The sequence below is a fragment of the Acomys minous genome (genome assembly GCF_964271855.1).
Source record: "Acomys minous genome assembly, chromosome: 3".
Lineage (NCBI taxonomy): Eukaryota > Metazoa > Chordata > Mammalia > Rodentia > Muridae > Acomys > Acomys minous.
Genome location: NC_140485.1, coordinates 134,528,920 through 134,550,584, shown reverse-complemented (window position 1 = coordinate 134,550,584; position 21,665 = coordinate 134,528,920). Strand labels below are relative to the sequence as shown.

Genomic DNA, 21,665 nt, shown 5'->3' with positions numbered 1-21,665 from the left:
TATGAAGAAAGGCCAGTGCTTTGTCCCAGGCATGCCTGGAACAGTGCAATGCGACACTGTCATCCACAAGCTCCATGCGCAGAAACTATATAACCAATTTTTTTTTTAACTCACAATATTTCAAATACATTTATGATTTGCATTGGGCTGCATTTAAGTGGCTTGAAGGCTACAGGTTGAACACACCTGAGGCACTAGACCATTCATGGCTCAGTCTCCAGATTCTAAACGTTATTAGTGTCACAGAGGATAATTAGGATAACCAGGGCCAGTACCCCAATCCTGACTGGATGACAGCATCCCCAGGCATACTGAAGAAGAAACAGCAGATCTTAGGATGCTGCTAGGAAAAAGCATGTCATTCTTAAGGTGTAAGTGGGCAGAGCTTTTTGTCATGTGATTTTGGAATTTGGAGACAGGGCCTCACTGTGTAGCCTAAGCTGACCTGGCACTCAATATGTAGCCCAGGCTGGACTTGAACTCATGATCCTCTTGCCTCTGACTTCAGAGTGCTGGGATTATAGGTGCCTATCAGTGATTTTTATGAGTAGGTTTTGAATGGAGTAGTGTGAATTGCCCAGACATCAGCCTGGATCCTATGACGCTCAGATTCAGACAGCCTGCAGTGCATTTGAACCGGGATTCTTCACTCACAAAGGGACATCCTAGAAGTGGTTACCAATACCACTGATTGTCTAAGCTTATTACATTTTTAATGATGTATAAAATTATCCTAATAAGTCAATATTAAAAGGTAAAGTTAATATTCCCTGAATCAAAGCTCAGCATTAATACGTGGGCTGGGACCATAGCTCGGCAGCGGGTAGTATTTGCCTAACATGCATTGCCGAGCCTTGGGGTGGACTCTCAATACTTCATAAACCAGATGTGGTAATGCACACTTGTAATCTCAGCATTTCGGGGATGGAGGCAGGGAATCAGAAATTCAAGGTTAGCCTCAAGCTGTCAGCCTCAGGCCAGCCTGAGATACAGGAGACCATGTCTCAAAAACAACTAAATACCTGTGGCTATATGTCACCCTGTGCTCACCACCTGGTTCTATAGTCAACAGTTATTTTCACAGGCCCCATCCCAAAATATGCTGAACTCACAGACTCTCAGTGAACAGCGGTTCTGACTTGGCATGAGCACACTTTTTGTGATGGCTGTTCTTGGTTGTTACCTTGACTACACCTGGAAATTAATGAAAACTCAAGAGGCTGGGCATATCTGTGAGAAATTGTTTTCTTAATTAAATCAATTGAAGTAGGAAGACCCACTTTTTTTTTTTTGGTTTGTTTGTTTGTTTTTTTTTTTTTGTTTGTTTTTTTTTTTGAGACAGGGTTTCTCTTTGTAGTCTTTGCTGTCCTAGACTAACTTTGTAGACCAGGCTGGCCTCGAACTCACAGCGATCCGCCTGCCTCTGGCTCCCAAGTGCTGGGATTAAAGGTGTGAGCCACCACTGCCTGGATCTTTTGAAACGTGAAGATACTCCTTAAATCTGGGTCACACGCTCTTGCTGGCAGCCTTTATAAAGGCCATGGAAGAAGGAAGCTTGCTCTGTCTTTGCCTGCTTCCTGTTCTGGCCTTAAAGCTTACTTCTCCAGGATTCAAGAGGATGCTAAAAACCAGCTGAGACATCCAGCCTCGCGAACTGAACGATGACTACTCGATTCTTGGACCTTCCATTGGCAGACAGCCATTGTTGGACTAGCTGGACCACAGCCTGTGTGCCATTCTAATAAATCACACACACACACACACACACACACACACACACACACACACACACACACACAATCACTTCTATTCCTCTACTTGTCCCTGGCTACTACACCTTTATTCTCAACTTTTCCTTTACAGCTCTGAGGCCTTTGCTTTCAATTCGTGGGTCCCCTGGAGCTTGGACTTGTCCTTTCATGGAAGCCTTCTCTGGTTGGACTCACCTCAAGTTCCCCTTACTCCCTCGCAGTCTGCTCTTAAGATCAGCCATTCCCGCTGGGCACCAGGCAGAGTGACTTTCCAGGCTATATAGAAACATTGCTTCTCTCTGTTGTTGGGAGTGCTGGAGCTTGGACAGCACAGGAGGGAAACAGACTTCTGCTCTCCCATAAAGACCAGTTGAGCTGGAGCTGAGAGTTGTTGGCACGGGCCATCTGGTGCACAAATGGGGTCTGTCAAGGGGGGGTAACTTTTAAAGCCATCCTATCCATAGAGTGGACTTCAGCGACAATGTTAGAATTAGCGGCTTTTCTGTTTCTCAGAGGCGTCTGCCAGCTACTATGCTTCAACAAAGTCAGGGAAAAGACGTCTCTCCCAAATACATCCAGTTACAGCACCTGTTCAGGTGTGTGGGTGAGTGGATGGGCAGACGGGCACCGCCAGGAAAGTCCTCCAAAAGTGTTAGAGAGAGCAGTGGTTCTCAACTTCCCTAATGCTGCGACCCAATAATATGGCTCCTCGTGTTGTGGTGACCCCCAACCATAAAATTATTCTCGTTTCTACTTCATAACTAAAATGTTGCTATTGTTATGAATCATAATGTAAATATCTGTGTTTTTCCAATGGTCTTAGGGTCATTGGACCCACAACGGGGTCACAACCCATAGATTGAGTGTCACTGTGTCGGAGTTTGATGAGGATAATACAATTAGGAAGCTCAAGTTTCAAGGGTAAGGTATCTAAAGAGTTAAAACCAAACTTGCCCTCATTTTATATGATTGCCTATTTCTTCTTAATACATTTTGAAAGGGAAAAAAAAAACTTAAGGTATCAAATAATGAACATATCTGCATTTCAGTATATCTTGATTACACAATTTATTAAACAGACTAAGGCTAATCCATTTATTTTTTTTCCTTTTGGGGTGTGTTGTTTCATCTTTTTCAGGGAGCGAGTTCTCTTGGATCTCGGGTTGGCCTCCAACTCACCGTGGAGCTGAGGATGAAGTTGAGCTGCAGTGGGGGGGGGGGGGCTCCCCTTTTCTGAGGAATAAGGGAAGGGGAGTAGGACAAGGGCGGGCTATGGCTGGGATGTAAAGGGAATAAATTATTAATATTTTACAAAATTCAGGGTTCCTGTCAGTCTCCTGCTCTCCTCTTCTCTCCACATGGACATAAAGTAAGATGTGCGATAGACAGTGCATTCTTCTTTGATTTTCGTTTGTTTGTTTTGTAGCAAGGCCTTGACCTCAGCAGGTAGCCGCAGCTGGCTCCGAACTCCTAACTCTCCTCTTCCCTCCTCCCAAGTGCTGAGACTACAAGCATAAAGAGCCAGAATAGGCTCTTATTTTCTGTTTAAAAATATTCACCCCTCTACTAGACTTGGGGGAGGAGGGCTGTCCCAAGGAGGCCCACAAACGCACAGGACGGACACCACCTAGGATCATGTTTTGATAACCCCAAATGTTGTTTTCCCTCTTCTTGCATCTCCATCCTGTCAGTGAGGCCCAACTGGGAGTTCTAGGGCAAAAGCCAGAATGGCAACCATCTAATCTCTTCCCGCCCTTACCCCAGATCCTCCACCTTAGTCCCAGACCTGAGAAAGAAAAAAAAAGTTCATCTTGGCGTGTACCCACAGAAAACATGCCCTGAATGACATTCTTGGTGGACCTGTCCCCAAGACAGAAGGACAGCTTGCATTAGTTCAAGTTTTCTGATATGAAAAACAGATGAGGAATAAGAATAAGAGATTAAGTATACGCATCACATACGTGTGCAGGTTCTTAAAGAGCCACCTGACTCAGATGAGGAAAGACAAGGTAAGGAGCCCCAGCCTGCCTTCCTTCCTGTCTGTTTCTCAGAGGCGTCTGCCGGCTACTATGCTTCAAGACAGTCAGGGAAAAGACGTCTCTCCCAAATACATCCAGGAAAGGTCTGGCCTGGGACGAGAGTTGTGAAGAAGCAATTGATTAAAAACATAAACTGTTGCAGTTACTGAGACAGAGACGACAGTCACAAGGCTAACACACACACAAAAGACAGTACAGTACTAGTGGGAGCTGGAGAGACGCCTCCCAGTAAGGCTTGTAAAAGCATCCCAAACAGAAGGGCCTGGGAGGTGTGGTTTATAACACTCTAGCCCTGCAGCTAGCCTCTAGGTTTCCCTTGGCGTGCTTGTCTTCGTTAATCCCTACCGCAGGCAATCAGCGAGGAATTGCCCTACCCTGAAGATATTAGAATTCACGGTGTTCTTTTATTCAACCTGGAAAAACACTGAGACAGCAAATTCCTCCTCAGGCCCCGCCCAAGGCTCTGGGCCATCACTCCAGGTCTCACCCTTCCCCGCCTTCATCCGTGTTGTTTGCACAGCTCACCCGCTGCCTAGAAACCTCTGGGTGCTGGGCAACTGCTCTTTGACTCCAAGTCCCATCCTGGAGTTGGAACTCCAGAGGGGCAGGCTCCACACCTTGCCTTCTGTATCCTTTTTAACTTTCCTTTCTTTTAAACTGCCCCATCCTTGGCATATTCTCTTGAGGAACATTAATTGCTTGAGATCATCTTCTGTCAGACAGACAAGTGTTATGATTGATAAAAAGAAAATAAGAGAAAAGGATAATAAGATGCCAGGCAGCAGATATTATATTATATGAGGTTTATTAAGTGAGCAGGGGGTGGAGGGAAAGAAAGTGGGGAGGGGTACCCCAGAGAGAGAGAGAGAGAGAGAGAGGAAGAGGGAGAGAGAGAGAGAAAGTAAGAGGGTAGAGCAAGTAGAGGGAGGGAGGGAAGGAGAGAGAGAGAGAGAGAGAGAGAGAGAGACACTGTGTGTGTGTGTAGAGAGCAGGTAAGGGGGAGAGGGAGGGAAAGGGTAAGGGTGGGGGTGGGGGTTGGGGGGGAGAGATGATGCTCCTGAGATGATGAAGGTGGGCAGAAAATGAAGTATGCCATAGTCTTTTGTTTTTACTTACTTACCTACTTACTTACTTATTTGAGTCAGAATCTCACATAACTGCTTAGATTACAACCTTGCACTTAGCACTTTTATTTTTGTGTTTTGCAATAGGGCTTTATTTATATACCAGGCTGCCCCGGAAGAAACTACCTATCCCAGGCTGGCCTGGAGCTTGCCACATCCTTCCTGTCTTAGCCTCCTGAATGCTGGGATTACAGATGTGAGCCCTTAGGCCTGGCTTGGTTTAGTCATTTTAATAGAAGAACATGTCAAGTTTAAACTGCTTAAGAACTCATGACACAAGTACATCGCTGAGTACAGTAGTTTGCCTGAACTTGATGTGCACGCCAGCGTGGTTCCTATTTAGGGTTACAGACTTTAGAGCAAGGACTATTGGGGCCACCAGAAAGCATGAACAATTTAGTATTGCAGGAAAATAACTCCTGTTCAAGCCATGCTTCTAATTTATTTGTACAAAGAAATCTTTCCTGGAGGTGTTTCCAGTTGTACATTCTTTTATTGAAAGTTTTGCCCACAGGTTCCAAACCTGGAACCTGAAACATTCTTCTCGCAAAACATTTTATAAAAACAATAAGAGTTAGAAAGCCAGAAACCCTTGTTCCTTCCATGTGCACAAGCAGCTCATGTCTCTGGTGTCATTTAAATATTAGCTCCTTGCTATTCACTCATCATCAGGCACAGAGCAAGACCCACAGGAACGCCAAGGCCCAGGTCCTGCCTTGGAGAAAGTTCTGGCACTGAGTAGCATAAGTGGAGTTCTGATCCTTCTTCAGACTACTGCTGAGGTGAATACTGAGCATCCTGCCATCCCTGAGGAAAGCAAGCAAGGCCAGCCCTGGGGGGCTAGAGCTGTCCACCCCTTCTCCATCAGCCTGACAGTTTTTACATGGTGAGAGCCTAGGCTTGGTAGCCTCATGCCATGGCTGTGTCAGAAGACGTATGTCTCAGCATAGTGAGAAAGGCCTTAGGGATGCTTTGCTGGGTACCATTTTACATTAGGGTCCGAATCCAGGGGGAAATGGGAAATTCTGTTTCATGGTAAAGCACTGTTGCAGCCTGGCATTCCCTTCCTTTGTTTCCTGACTAACCCAAAGGGGTGCAGCCTTCATTTATCGTCTGTTTATTCATGTGTTGACTCTGCCATGCCGAGAATCAAAACTAGGGACTGCTAAGTATGTGCTACACCATGGCACACTATATCACTAACCCTGTAGTAATTAAATAAAAGGGTCAGTATGCATGTTGAGTCACCGGCTGTGGAAAGACGGTAACAAGGAAATCAGATATGAAGAGTGAACGTAAAGTCGGCTGAGGGTGTGGCTCAGCCGGGAGAGTGCTTGCCTAGCATGCAGAATTCTAGGGGTTCAAACAAGGCATGGAGGGCCAAGTCAGCCATGTCAGCACAAGCGAGGAAGAGGCAGGAAGATTGGAAGATGAACATTGTTCTCAGTTATATAGTGAGTCTGAGGTAAGCCTGGGATGCATGAAGCTCTGTGCCCAAAAACAAAACACGAAAAACAAACAAACAAACAACCCAGAACAACAACAACAACAAAAACCACCACACACGCGCACACACACACACACACACACACACACACACACACACACACACTCAGATAATAGAGATAATTGGATGACAGAGCATTCTGGAAGATAAGAGGTTGATTGGTGGGCTTGCATTCAGCTTCTTTGAGGGAGTCCTGGCTGAGGAGACTGGGGAGCTTTTGGGGTTAATCAAAATAAATGCATTGGACTCTACCACAGGGAGGCTGACCGTGGCCGCAGGAGGAATCATTAATTAAGGCAGCTTAGCATTTGTCTCGAGGCAATATGACACAAGCTCACTGAGGTGAACTCTGGAGTCAAAGTGAGCTGAAGAGATGCCATTCCATTACTTTTAGCTGTCTGACTCAGGGCCAGTTACTTGGCCTTCTTTTGTTTTTGTTTTCTTTGTTTTTTGTTTTTCGAGACAAGGTCTCTCCGTGTTAGCCTTGGCTGTCCTGGAGTCACTTTGTAGACCAGGCTGGCCTCGAACTCACAGCAATCTGCCTGTCTCTGCCTCCCGAGTGCTGGGATTATAGGCGTGCGCCACCACGCCCGGCTTACTTGGCCTTCTTGATGCCTCGATTTTCTCATATAAAAGTGAGACTAGTATCAGTGATGGGGGTCTTGTCTGTGCGAGAGGGAGTATGTGTAAGAGAGAGTATGTATGAGTGAGTGTGTGTGTGTGTGTGTGTGTGTGAGTGAATGTGTGTAAATATGTATATGTGTGTATGTTTGAGAGTGTAAGTATGTGTATGAATACATATGTGTGTGAATAAGTGTGTGCGAGTGTGTGTGAATATGTATGTGTGTCTGTATGTCCGTGAGTGTATAGGTATGTGAGTATATGAGTGTGAATGTAATTGTGTAAGTATGTGGGTGTATAGGTGAGTATGTGTGTAATTGTGTGAATGTGTGTGTGTGTGTGTGTAACTGTGTGAGTGTGTGGGTGTGTCAGTGAGAGTGTGTACTGGAGATTGAATGTAAGACTTCTCGTGCCTTATACACATACTCTATGAATTACACCCTCAGTATTTTTACTCTGAGACACGGTCTTGCTAAGCTGACCAGGCTGAGCTTGAACTTGCTCTGTGCCTCAGGAAGCTCTTGAACATCAAATCCTCCTGCCTCAGGTATCTGGGTCTGTAGGCATGCTCCATCTTCCTGGGTTTCACGAGGCTCTTGAGAAGGGCCATTGCAAACAAACAAGGCCTTTGTTCTGTTCCCTAGCCTGCGGCAGGGATGCATTTCAGAAATATTACCATTTCTGGTGTTTCACTATAAAATTTCCCAAAATTATAAATAGGCTTTACATGTAACTTACTATGTATTTAGACCACTGGGAATTCTCAAAGTTTTAAAGGAGGCAACTCGTTAATATAAATATAAACTGGCCTGCACAGGCTCTTAAAAATGGTGGTGTACAGCACTTCATCCTGGTGTTCCCAAATTTTTCTTTGCAAGTAGGAAACATTCCTAAAAGCCAAGCACAACTGAAGCCTCGATACTAACATGTCTCCCCCACATCTGGTTTTATACATCCCTTGGCATCTATTTAGTCTCTCTGCAAACGGCTTCCTTAATTATATGAAATTAGCCATTTAGTATGTAGTAAGAATGTACCAGGAGGAACAGTCAGGCTTTCCACCTCTCAAAAAGTGTTCTGGAAGGCTGGGATCAGAAACAGGAAATGCCACAAGTATAGTAATGAGAGCCCGGTGCACTGTGCCTGGGCTCTTGTATGGCTCGTCCTGGGTTTACACATCTAGGGAGGCTGGACAAGCAGGGGTGTGCCTTCCTCACAGACACAATGGATCGCTCCCATTTCAATAGCACTCTGAAAAATGTTTGGAGCAACCCCCTGTGGACACCACCGACCCTCCCTCTTCCCCACCCCCACCCCCCAGCCAGTGTGGTTCAGCTCACAGTGAAAGGCTCACTGCAAATTCTCTGGATGTTACTTTTTTTTTTTCTAACAATGAAGGAAAAAAAATCCCCAGCTTCCTATACTTTGTTTTTCACTTAGTAAGACATAGAAGGTTTTTGTGATGAAGAAATGTATGTGGAAGACGAGATGGAGTCTCTGAGGTACAAAGAGCAGGGACGGACAGAGAGGTCCACCTCCCGTCTTCTGACAGCACTATATCCTGGTGCACTAGAAAAAAAAAGAGGCAACCGCACAGCATCTCCCTGGGAAAGAAACAAAAGCCTGCATCTTCCCCACAGGGACCCACTCACAAACTAGAAGGACAAATGTCTTCAGACTTGGGTGTGGCCACGCACACCTGCACTATAGCACTGGAGAGGCTGAAACAGGAGAGTTGCCTTTAGTTCGAGGCCAGCTACATAGTTGATGCCATCCAGGCCTCTATAGTGAGATCACGTCTCAAAAGATAGAAATCCATCCAGGCTGAGGAGTGTGTGTTAGCCACACAGGGCTTGTGTAGAACATGCAAAACGTTGGATTTGATCCCCAACGTTGAACAGCAAAAGAGAAAAACCTGAGCTCAGTCCATGAGTGAGAACTCAGCAAAGAGACTTCGTGTTGGTTGGGGCGACTTGCTAAAAGTAAAAGGAGTCCTAGGTAAAGCCAGATGACACCAAGACAGTCACCTCAGGAAAGGTTTTAAGTAGTATTGATGGAGCAAAGAGGACATTTTCCTAAGCAGAATTGGGGGCTGATAAATGCTATTTAATGTAGGCTTAAGCTTGAGGGTGTGGAAAGAGAAGCACCCAGAAAGAAAAAGACACCAAGAGCAGGGCTGTGGGCTTCTCAGAGAAAAGGAAGGCAAATCTAAGTGTGGGTACTGGCTTCTCAAGGGAGGGTGGCCTAGCTTTTAAAAATATAACAGCTCTTTCATGAATTTTATCATCAGAAATATTCCAATATAAATAGGGGAAGTTTTTTCTTTGAAAAAATATAAATGAAAGTATGTTGTCCAACATGTGCCATTCTCTAAAGGTATTTACAGAAATGGGAGGACTCGGTGTCCTAAGGTAGCATAAGTGCCATAGGTCGGTCTACAAGTATTACCTGGCTTATAACAGGTGCTATGAAATAAGCACAATTATTCCATTGCTACAGAGTCAAAGCCACGCCACATGTCTTACACACTTCTAGGGAATACAGCTATGGAGGTAGGAAAGGCTCAAATGCACAGCAAAGTGATTGATCCTGTTTGTTTACACATGGGTCACAGGATATGTGGCTGGGGCTTCTGTCTTTCAGAAATTCAGGTTTCAGATTTAATAGCTAGATGTTTCCAAAAGGGAGGGGGGAACCTATCCCTTCTGGTCTTGATGTTTCTGATGTATCTTCACCATTGCCGTTTCATGAAGAGCAGGCCTAGAGCTGTGAATGGATCCATGAGGGTAAAATGTACTGATTTCTGCCGAGCAAAAACCCTGAGTTCAAGGTTCTTATGCATTTCCACGTTTAACTGCCAGCTTTCTCCTGTAATAGACTGCACACGTCTAAGTGTTGAATAAATGAATAATGAAGAAGAAGAAGAAGAACAACAACAACAATAACAACAACAACAACAGGAGGAGGAAGAGGAGGAGGAGGAAGAGGAGGAAGAGGAGGAAGGGCTTAAAGCTATAAACTCAGTCAATGGAAGAAGGAAAAAAAGAACAGAATTTGTGGAGAGGGAGATAAAAAGAGCCAAAGCTAACACAAGAATGCATAGCTTCTGTGAACACCATTCATACCAGCCAAGAAACAGAAATAACCTAAATGTCCACCAAGCGATGAGTAGGTATCACTACACAGTAGACTACTATCTGGCTACAGAAAAGATCTGATTCCTGCCGTTTCTGCAAACCTGGATAGAAATAAAGGCAACTATGTTGGGCTGGGGAGATGGCTCAGTTGGTAAAGTACCTGCCACACAGCATGAGGTCTTGACTTCAGATCCCAGGACCCACATAGAAAATCTGGGCGTGGCCATGAGCCTCTGTATCCATAGCTCAGGGCATGTGTAGACAGGAAGATTCCTGGAACTCACTGACCAGCTAGACTAGCCAACTGGTGAGCACTACGTTCACTAAGAAGCCCTATCTTGAAATATAAGATTGGGTGAGGTGGTGGTGGCACACACCTTTAATCCCAGCACTTGGGAGGCAGAGGCAGGTGGATTGCTGTGAGTTCGAGGCCAGCCTGGTCTGCAAAGTGAGTCCAGGGCAGCCAAGGCCACACAAAGAAACTCTGTCTTGAAAAACAAAAACAAACTGGGGCTGGAGAGATGGCTCAGAGGTTAAGAGCATCCAGAGGTCCTGAGTTCAAATCCCAGCAACCACATGCTGGCTCACAACCATCTATAATGTGATCTAATGCCCTCTTCTGGCCTGCAGGTGTACATGCAGGCAGAGCATGTATACTTAAAATAAAAAAAAAGATTGGGAGGGATTGAAGAAGACACCCCCATGCTTCCACACATGCATACACACACACGTATGCCACTTGCACGAATGCACACACACATGCACATACAGACTTGATTATTATGTTAAGTGAAATAAGCCAGGCATAAAAGAACCAGGAACCAAGTGATCTCACTCCTGTATGGTAGAGTCTAGAAAGGTTTATCTTAGAGACATTGAGAGTCAAAAGGTAGTTACCAGAGGTTGCCAGAGCAGAGGCGGGTAGGGTGGAGAAATACCAATCAACAATATTGAGTATGAGTCAGATAAAAGCAAGCAAGAGGCTCCACCATACTGCTCTGAAGTCGAGTAACAACAATGTACAGGGAGTTTTTTTTTTTTTGTTTTTGTTTTTGTTTTTGTTTTTAAAGCCAGAAAGGGGGATTGTGAAAATTCTCACCCTAAAGAAATAACACAGTTTAGGGAGATAAGTATGTGTAACTTGTTCTAAACACCATGAAACCTATACATGTGCCATAGTATAACATGGACTCTCACCAGTATGAAGAATGTTTATGTTTTTACACATCAACATAAAATAAATCACAAAAGTAAGAATAAATATACATGCAGTCAGAAGCTATACACTGGTGATAGGTGCTGTATTAAAAATGACTTCCCCTAACTGCATGAAATTTTGTGTGAGGGTCAAGTTTAAGTTAATTTCTAAGACTCTTCACATGACTGCAGAGACCAAGGGGTACCACACAGAGCTAAGAAGAGGCAAGGAGTCAAGACTGGATCCCCAGCACTCATATTCACTTTGCACATAGTAGGTGCATAGTAAGTATGCTTGTAGAAATATAAAGGGTTTTGAAGCCTTATGAACACTCTATTGTCTCTATTTAGGGAAAATTCCAAATCTTTAATTAACAACTGATCAACCTTTACTGGGAGCAAATTCTGAGTTCGCAATTTCCCAGCACTCTGAGCTACATAGTCTTGAGAGGCCCAGAATTTTTTAATTAAACTATGAAAAACAGAGACTCTCCAAATTCTTTACTGGTTTATACCAAGGAGCCTCAAAGCAGCTTTAATGAAAACTGTGAAGAGAATAATAAGAGCCACCCCCAGTTTTCATGGTGCCCGTAACAAAACAGAACCACGGCATGGCTTCACCGAGAACGATCCTGAATTTATACAACGGCAAAGCTACTTCATGTCCCGGGATGGGCATTCGCTCCTTCCTCCTCCTGCTGCCTGTTCAACCACTAAAGCGCTGTCTGTGTGACTCACGCTATGGAAATGCTTGACTTGGCAACACACGTGGGTCTTCCCTTCTCGGGCCTCAGCAGACGTCCAGGAGAAACAAGAGAGCCGGCACTTGTACCCATCCCCTTCTGCCATCTGCAGTGGTCCCCAGAAGGTGGAGGCTGGAAAGGCATGCTGTGTCCTGAGCTAACCTTGTCTTGGTAAGGCATGGAAGAAACTGCGTGGTGGAAGGGGAGACTCAACTGCAAGGCAGCTCTCTTCTCTCTTTCCAGTTCCTCCTCCTCCTCCTTCAGGTCTTGTAAAAGACTAAAAGCTATCAAATAATCTCAAAGAAATGAACCTCAAAGATTTTGATGGAGAGCATAAAGCTTACCTCTGCCTCCTTCTTTCCAACTCAGCTCTCACAGTATGAGATGCAGGTAAGTTATAAAAAGAACACGTGGGGCTGGAGAGATGGCTCAGAGATTAAGAGCACTGACTGCTCCTCCAGAGGTCCTGAGTTCAATTCCCAGCAACCACATGTTGGCTCACAACCATCTATAACGAGATTTGTTTACATAATAAATAAATCTTTTAAAAAATAATTTAAAAAAGAACACATACACATACAAGCACACACACACATATAAATATACACATCACACATACACACACAGATATATACATACACACATATTTATATATGTGCACACACATATGCACAGGCACACATGCTTACATATATACACATACACACATGCATACATATATACACACACGCATGCTCAAGAAAAAATTTAATAATCATACTTTAGTAGGGTAATGAAAATGACACTTCAGTCCCAAAACACCACCAGTAGCAACCTGCATAGGGTACATATGCCTACACAGGATCAGCTACGGTCCTCGGCCACCACAGAACACTCACAGAGACTGGCAAGCTAATCTTGGCTCAAGACCTTAAGCCATACTGTACTTGAAATATGTAAAATGACTTTTAGGCTGAGAACACACTTATGGCCTTCACCACACCTGCCAAGTTTGATGTGTAAACGGGAAAGAAAAATGTAGTTTAAAATTTAAGCAACTTAGTTTCTTAGACAGGCCCTTCTGCAGTAGAGAGCATGAAATTAACTTGCAGTCTGTACCAATTCATTTCACAAAGAAGATGTATTTCAGTTAATGGGGGCCCCCTTTCTCTCTCTCCCTCCCTCCCTATCCATCCCCTGTGTGCATGCATGTGCATATGTGTTTACAGTGTAGGAATCAAACCTAGGGTCTCGCACACGTTAGGCAAGAGCCACATTCCTGAGCTCCATCAAGGCATTTTTGAAAGCTGTCCACCCAGGAATGGTCCCTGCAGATGCCGCAGTGTGAAAAGAACGGACGCGTTCAAGACACAAAGCCAGGAAGCTTAAGGTCTAGAAGAAAGATGAACTCCTGGTGTTAGTCCTCTGTTTTCCAGTTCTGAGGTCGGCATTGCTGCCGCATTTCAAGAGTCCAAGAAAAGCTCCAGCCTCGTGATTCTTTCAGTGTTTCAGAGTCACCTGTTCTGGCATATGCAGCATCTTGAAACGTCCTTCGCATCCTGACTCGGCCACCAGTAAGTAGGTGCCTTGTTGGTGTCTCGTGCTCAATCCAGGAAACCGTCATCCCATTGATGCATGTGTTCATGTCCTGAGCCCTACTCAGGCACTAGAGAGAAGGCGCTTCACTGATAAACGTGCTAAGGATCTGCATTGACGTAAGGTGACTCATGTCATCAGTCAAAAGTGTAATTGTAGGAGAAAGTCAACCCTTCTGTTAAGAGTTTAAAAGAACATATTACCCATTGCCGGGAAATGGCAGCTCCAGGAAGCTGAGCTTGAGTGCATCTCTGCAGAAGCATGCTGCCTGCCATGTGTCGCCTATAAGTTGGGATGCACCTGAGATTCGGTGGCCTCTGGAGCTGTCTCTGCCCAAACAGCCACTGCGAAGGCTCTCTGACCCTTGTGGTTGCATCATCCTTCAAAGGGAGTGAAGAGACACTGGGGTGCTAGGAAGAGCTGGGGTCCAAAGTCCAGGTCCCTGTCCTCAGAGGAGGCTATGAAGGGAGGAGAAACCTGAGCCATGTCCTCGTGGGGATCATAATCCAGTTGGAGACATAAGAGCGCCTGTGAGAGCGCCACGCTGCTGAGCAGCAAGTGCCTGTGCGACTACGCATGGACAGAGCTGTGAGGAGGGCCACCTCAGTGGGTGGGAGTGGTTGATCCCAGGGGAGTTGGAGAGGAGAAGGAGAGAGTACGGACCCAGGGGGAGGCCTGCAGCAAAGGGCATGCTGGGATTGCAGTGGCTTGTAGGTCATATAGGAGACAGACTTTTCCCCTTTGGGTGTCCCCTAGACACCCAAAGCACCAAAGCTTCCTGAAGTAGAGAGGAAAAGAAAGTGGAGCTTTCTACAAACAAACACAGGAAAGAGAAGAGAAGTCCAGTAGGGGCCAGGGCCCCAGGACCATGGTCAGCATCCTTGTCCCTGCATTCAGTGGTAGGTATTGTCATACCCTTCACCATCACTCATTAGGAGACAGGAAGATGATATTTCTAGTCATTTCTATTTTATTTTATTTTATTTTTATTTTTCGAGGCAGGGTTTCTCTGTGTAGCCTTGGCTGTCCTAGACTCACTTTGTAGACCAGGCTGGCCTTGAACTCACAGTGATCCACCTGCCTCTGCCTCCTGAGTGCTGGGATTAAAGGCGTGCGCCACCTCACCTGGCCCAGTCACTTCTCTGTTAACCTCACCCTTTCCAGCTTCTATAAGATATATTTTAAATGAGCTCACTAGTTTAACAGAAAGTGCACACAATGTGTAAACAAATTTAAATGGATAGAGTTAAAGTTAGACATGGGGGCTTATATATGTGGCCCCAGCAATGCAAAGACAAGAGGGCTACTGCAAGTTCAAGGCTAGCCCAAACTACAAAGCGAGGTTCAGACCAGTCTGGGCTATAGTGATTTCCTAGGCTATAGGATAAGAACCCCACCTCTGTCTCAAAAAAGGGGGCGGGGATATGCAGATGTCCTTTGTTAGTGGGTGGGTCAAAAGACTTGAGAAAACGTTAGTGTGGGAACCATAGTTAAATGGCAGAGGCTATTTTTTGTGTTTTCACTCCCCTAAACAAGTTTGTTTGACCAATCTGTACTGGATGCACTTGATCGCACATGGGTGGAAGGGACGTGAACAGGAAATAAGTCAGGATGTATTCTTGCTCCTGATTGGATGTAGGTAGGAAGTGCGTAGGCAGGAAATCCGTCAGAGTGTCAGGATGTATGCCTGTCCATGACTGGGTCTGACGGGAAATGAAGTGAATTGTGGGTCTTGCCTGTGTAGTCTCTACAAAAAGGGATTAAAGGCCGCTTCTTGGGAACCCAGGTTTGGACCAAGCTAGAGTCCATAAACCTGGCCAGTATTTAGTTAAAGCTTGCTTCAGATTGGCTTTAAATTATGGTAGTGGTCTTACTCCTGACTGGCAGGCTTATTACTAGGAGAACAATTGGGTTGTTGAAGACCACAACAAAGGAAAAAGAGAAACGTGACCAGTTCTGGTTTGGTAAGAGGATGGAAACATCGTTTGAATAAGACTTCTGCTTTCCCACTTAGGAAGAGGGGAAAGATGGTGGCACTGACCCCACAAAAAGGTTGGAGAACCAAGGACAAATTGTCCTGGTGAAATGTCTTTCACACAAGAAAGAGGAGGCACCCAAGAAGTGGGAAGAAATGGAGGAGTCCTAGCCACAGAGTTAAGGGGAGAGACAGGCACAAAGAGACAGAGTGGGACAGAGTCTCTGACCTTGAGGTGCTTCTTAGCAAGGTCACTGAAGGGTGTTTGGAAGGTCAACGGAGGGATGTGTGTGGCCGGAATGCGCAGGACCAGGGCTGTCAGAGCTGTAGGGGGCAGGAAGGGGAGAGGTGTGTATGCTTCCATCTCCATCTGTGAGTATTACAACGGGATATGGGGCTGCTGTGGTAGATATGAGGGAGCAAAAGATGAGGTTCAGTTCTAGACCAGAACTTAGCAGAGACTCCAATTTCATGAGTCTGTGGGTACTTGAAAGAAAGTGAATGATTCTTCTTCTCCTCCTCCTCCTCCTCCTCTTCCTCCTCCAAGACAGGATTTCTCTGTGTTTAGTCTTGCCTATCCTGGACTTGCTTTGTAGACCAGGCTGGCCTCGAACTTACAGAGATCCACTTGTCTCTGCCTCTTAAGTGCTGGGATTAAAGGCCTGTGCCACCACCACCCAGCACACAGAGTGCATGATACTTCTAATGGTGTATTGCATACACTGGCAGGAAGTTTGGACATTTCTCCCAAATTCTGCAGTTATTTCCTTCCTTATATTTATTGAAGTAAGCAAGGTCTCATTTTGTAGCCCAGGCTGGCTTTGACCTCACTTCCTGCCTCAGCCTATAGAGTGAGGGTTTTGGAGACTTGCACCGCACAACTGGCCTGATATTTTAATATCTGAAGATATGAATAGAAATATATGGTGGGAAGAAGTTAAAGTTCATTTGGGCCTCAGTTACAGAGTCTCACCCATGAGCACTAGGACATCTGGTGTCCCTCAGATGGGGTTGCCTGAAGAGAGACTCAATCATTCTGATGGATCTCTGACACCTAGGAGACACTGCCACTTGACCTTTGCTCAGGAGCAAAGTTGCTTACTAATCCATCTGACAAATGTGAAAATAAATTCAGTCACATGTGAGCACTGGTGCTCATAAACTCCTTCCCTAGGCACAAGAGGGCAGGGCAGCCTAAATGCTGATTACTAGCACCTGCTAACGGAGGCGCATGCGCAGGCAGATCAGACTCACCACGGGAATAAACTATAAAACTGCTAACTTTAGAGTCTATGTTACATATGTTAAATAAAAAGCAACGGAACTGATAGTTCTTCAGTGGACAGTCTTTGGTTTCTAGTGATTATCTTTTTTTTTTTAACATGTAATATGTGTTTGTGTGACAGTGTAATGTGTGTGTATGTTATGGGGATTAAACCCAGGACCTCATGTATGGCAGGCAAGTGAGAAACAGACAGACAGACAGAGAGTATGTGTGTGTTTTCAGTGCTGATCAGCCCAAGGCCTCACCATACACTGAAATACACCCCCAGCCGTCAAGGTCCTCCATTCATCCCTAGAGTCATATGGTCCAGGCCAATGCTTAGCCAGTGGTACCAGGTTAGAGTAGGATATGGCTCCTGGCTCCTATACGGATGCCCTACAGACTCCCCAGTCCCACTGATAATGGGAGGGGTGGGGATGGAGGGCAGTGACTGTCTGGTGTAAATGACTCAGTGTCATCATAACATAGACTTCTCTTTTTCCTTTTATGTTTTGGACAAGGTCTCGGTATGTAGCCCAGGCTGGCCTAAAACCTGCCTGCCTCTGCCTCCTAGGTACTGGGATTAAAGACGTGTCACCAAACCCAGCCATTTTCAGTGTTGGTTTTTGGTTTGTTTGTTCTGCTAAAACACAATCTTGTGTAGCCAAGTCATTTAGGCTAGCCTCAGACTCCCTACAGAGCAGAGGCTAGGCCTGAACTCCTAATCTTCCTGCCTCAACCTCCCCAGTGGTGGAATTGGAGGTGTGTTCCACCATGCCTAGTTCCAATATATACATGCAAATAAATACATCCTGGTGGAAACCCCATGTGGGATATCTGCCAAGAAGAAGGTATGATGCCAAAAAGAAGGGGGCTGTGAGGAAATGGGGTGCCACAGGCTAGGTGAGGGAGGGACAATATGGTGCAGATATGAAGACGAGAGTCATCTGACATGTCTTCCTGCCCTGAGCTCTCCATGTAGATGTCTAATATGCTTTGAGGAGCCCTTTCACACGCTTAGGTCTACGAGGACACATTCTGCCGGGAGCAGGAGTGGGTGTTGTGGTGAGAGTGTATATTTGTGTGTGTGCGTAGGAGGTGGGCGGGGAGGGCGCTTGCTTACATATTGGCAGCTCCCTGGGATCCGATGTTCAGGTGAGGAGAGAAACCCCCATGGGCTGTGGTAAGGCACATATTTTACAAAAAGAGATCTACCTGTCCTTAAGTAGACACTTCCAAAATCTCCATCGGAATACGTAGGACTGACAAAGCACAGGTGTGCGAGTGTGTGGTGTGGGGGTGTGAGCACTTGTAGCTTGTAGGCACGGTAATGCAAGAAGGTATGTTTACTCTCTGGACTCCTACAGGGTAAGGCAGGAGGCTTGCCTCTGATAATGAGGCAATAAAGCAGCCCCTGCCCGAGCCCTGGCCTCTCAGCAGGCCTGGGAAAATGGTTTATCTTGGATCCTCCGGCAGCTGCTGGTAGAATGAGGAAGCAATAGGAGGGCCCATCCCGGAAGGAAGGCTGGAAGCTCTGAGAATTCTCTTTCTTATCCAAACACAACAAAGTCTCCTCCACGCTAGACTGTAGGCCCAGGCTGTGAAATTCCGCACAAACTAAAGCCCTCTGATGTGAGGATTTTCACAGAGAATGTTTCTGAAGAGGGTCACACAGGAAATCAGAACAGTTCACAGTAACAGAGAAAGCCAAAACTGAAATCATTGTTTCTTTTTCTTTCTTTCTTTTTTCTTTTCCTTTTTTTTTTGTTCTATTTTTTGTTTTTGTTTTTGTTGTTGTTGTTGTTGTTGTTTTTGTTTCTGGTGCTTGGTGCAGAACCTAGGGTGTGGGGCATACTGACAAACACCTAGCCCACCAACCTGCTGCAGTGGTTTTAAAGAAGGCGGTTCCTACCTAAGGGCAGAAGAGAGCATAAGGGTTGAAGCCCAAAGCTGCCTTGAGAGGGAGCAAGGCTTGGGAAGCAAAGATGCCCTTAATCCCAAAGAGTTCTCAAGGCTCTGTCCACTGAAAGAAATGCCCGCTCTCTTCTCCTGGAGACCACAGGGTGGATGTTTCAAAATGGTCCAGATTTCTGGAATGGGTGGGGTGGGGTGGTGGTTCTTTAACCTCCAAAGTATCTCAGTGCCTTAAAGAAAGCAGCCAGCTGGGTTGTAGTGCCAGCTGCCATGCCAGGAGCACAGAGTGAGACGGAGGGGGGGGGGCAGGGGGGTACACCTGGGGCTTGAGTGCTGAGTATTTCTGGGACTCTTGGGGCTGCAAAGTGGCCTTTTTGCTGGACAGCCACACTCAGCCAGGCTCCTCCCGCTGCCTGTAGGGGTTGTGCACAGAGAAAGAAGCCTCTGCGTCCCCTAGAACGCATGCGCGGACTGGCCACACACAAGGGGCCCTCACAGTACCGGGAGCAGACACAACTTTGGGGCTGTCGTGACCATGTCCCTCCATATGTGCACGTTTGCGTTGAGGACCCTGGTCAGTGGAGCGAGAAACACAGGCAGACATGTCATGAGTCTGAGGGACTGGAGGAGGCATAGGGGCACGCGCACCACACACCGATCCACTCAGGGGATCTCTGTCACTGTGGCCACACAGCATGGGCACTGAAGAGGTACAGGACTGGGGTCTTTATTATTGTTTTTGTTTGTGTGTTTGTTTGTTTTTTTGAGACAGGGTTTCTCTGTGTAGCCTTGGCTGTCCTGGACTCCCTTTGTAGACCAGAATGGCCTCGAACTCACAGCGATCTGCCTGCCTCTGCCTCCCGAGTGCTGGGATTAAAGAGGTGCGCCACCATTCCCAGTAGGACTAGGGTCTTAAAAGGAATTTATACTACAGCAATGCTTTGTGACGGTGGGGGGCGGGGAGGAGGGGGTTGGCTCCAGGCCAGCAGTGAACTTACAAGGCCTGGTGACTCTATTGTACAGAGAGCAACTGCAGATCCTTAGAGTGTAGTGGAATCTCATGATTGCATCCAACCCTTCGAGCAAATGAACTCCCAGAAGCTATAAATCAACATTAAGGCTACATGGCTCTGCTCTTTAAGAAACAGTGTGCGGCTTCACGCAGTGAACACTTTCCTGTGGCAAACTCTAATAACGGACAGACAACACACAACAAAGGCTATGTATGTTACCATGAACCTGCTCTGGCCTCAGAGCTCCACATCCAACTCTCTAGACGCCCCAAACCCTGACTGCCAATATCTTCAGCAACCCCCATTTCAAAATGAGGAAAGTAGCCTCGGCAAGAGAAGAGGCTTGAGGCCACAATCACTAAACCACAGAATTGGATTTGAATCTGCAAAGCAAAGCTCTGAGGTCAGAGCTCTTGACACACGGCTGCCATACCTTAAGAAAGAGGAGGGATCCAGACCCGGTGGCATGGGCATGTGATCCCAGCCACGTAGGCTAAATCTAGATGGACTGCAAGTCCAACGGCGGGCTGAGCAAGGCAGTGGGACCCTATCTCAATATGAAGGAAATAGAAAGCTGGGGTATAGCTTAGCGACAGAGTCCTTACTTAATGTGTGAGGCCCTAGGCTCTAGTCTCAGTACTAAGAGGTGGGAGGGGGAAGGGCAAGGAGGCAATTGTGCTGAGCAGAGTGCTTGATGTAGCATTTTGGAGAAGAAGGTAAAACCACATGTACACTGTGGCGAGTACCAGGCCACCAATCCACACAGTGGCTTAAGTACTGAGCCTGGCAAAATAGACGAAGATGGAGTGAGGTGGCCATGGTATCCTCCAGGATTTGAGGGTCCTTCAGGATCCACAGGGATGTGGCATGGTCGTACCTGCACTTATTTAGGTGGAAGGTGGTGAACTTCCTTTGGAAGGATAGTTTGTTGGACCAACAAACCATGGAGAACAAATAGCCAGCCCTGAGACTGGACCATCAGCTACCTTCTTTTCCTCTCTGGAGTGAGGGTGTGAAGAGTCCTCCATTGTATATGTGATGGGACCTTTTATTTTACAGACAAGGCCTCATAATAATGCAAGCTGGCTTTGAACTCCTGTATGGCAAAGGCTAGCCTTGAACTCCTGCCTTCAGCTCCCCAGTGCTGCGATTACAGGCATGAATCAGCATGCTTCACTGTATGCAGGACTTGGGACTGAACCCTGGGCTTTTGTGTATACTAGGTAAGCACACACTCTATGAACTGAGCTACATTCCTGGGCCCTAGAAATAGAAGGTGGCCAGGAAGTCCTTTCTGAAACATTCTCATGGAGCTGGCCTTTCAGCTTGAACCCCTTTGCCACCAAGTTTAATTTCCCATCAGACTCTTGAGGCCAAAGACTGTGGCCCTCCAGGCTGTGGGTCTGGTGCTTACAAAGTACAGGGGAAGCCTCTCCACCCTGCGCGTTCCCTTTCAAAGCTAGCAGGTATGATATTCTAAGTATAAAATGTGCCCCACAGGCCCGTGAATTTGCACATGGTCCCCAGCTGATGGCGCTGTTTGGGACCTAGCTGGAGGAAGTAGATCATTAGGAGTCAACTTTGAGGGTAATAGCCTGGCCCTTACTTATGGTCTGTCTGTTTCTGCTTCCTGTTCTGACAAGAGGGGAGGTGGTGAGGAACCCAGCAGCTCACTAACACATCCATGGAGCCATCTGCCGCCACGTTTTCCCCACCACCATGGTCCAGCCAGCTCTTCAAACCATGGGCCAACCAAAATAAGCCTTTCTCTCTTTACGTTCCTATGCGAGGCATCTGGTCACAGG

General features: G+C 46.3%; 1 protein-coding gene across 2 annotated transcripts in view; it reads right to left on the bottom strand.

Annotated features, from left to right (window-relative positions):
• Positions 1-21,665, bottom strand: part of SCAF8 (SR-related CTD associated factor 8) — a 189,112-nt gene that overhangs the window by 2,521 nt on the left and 164,926 nt on the right. The window lies entirely within an intron of this gene.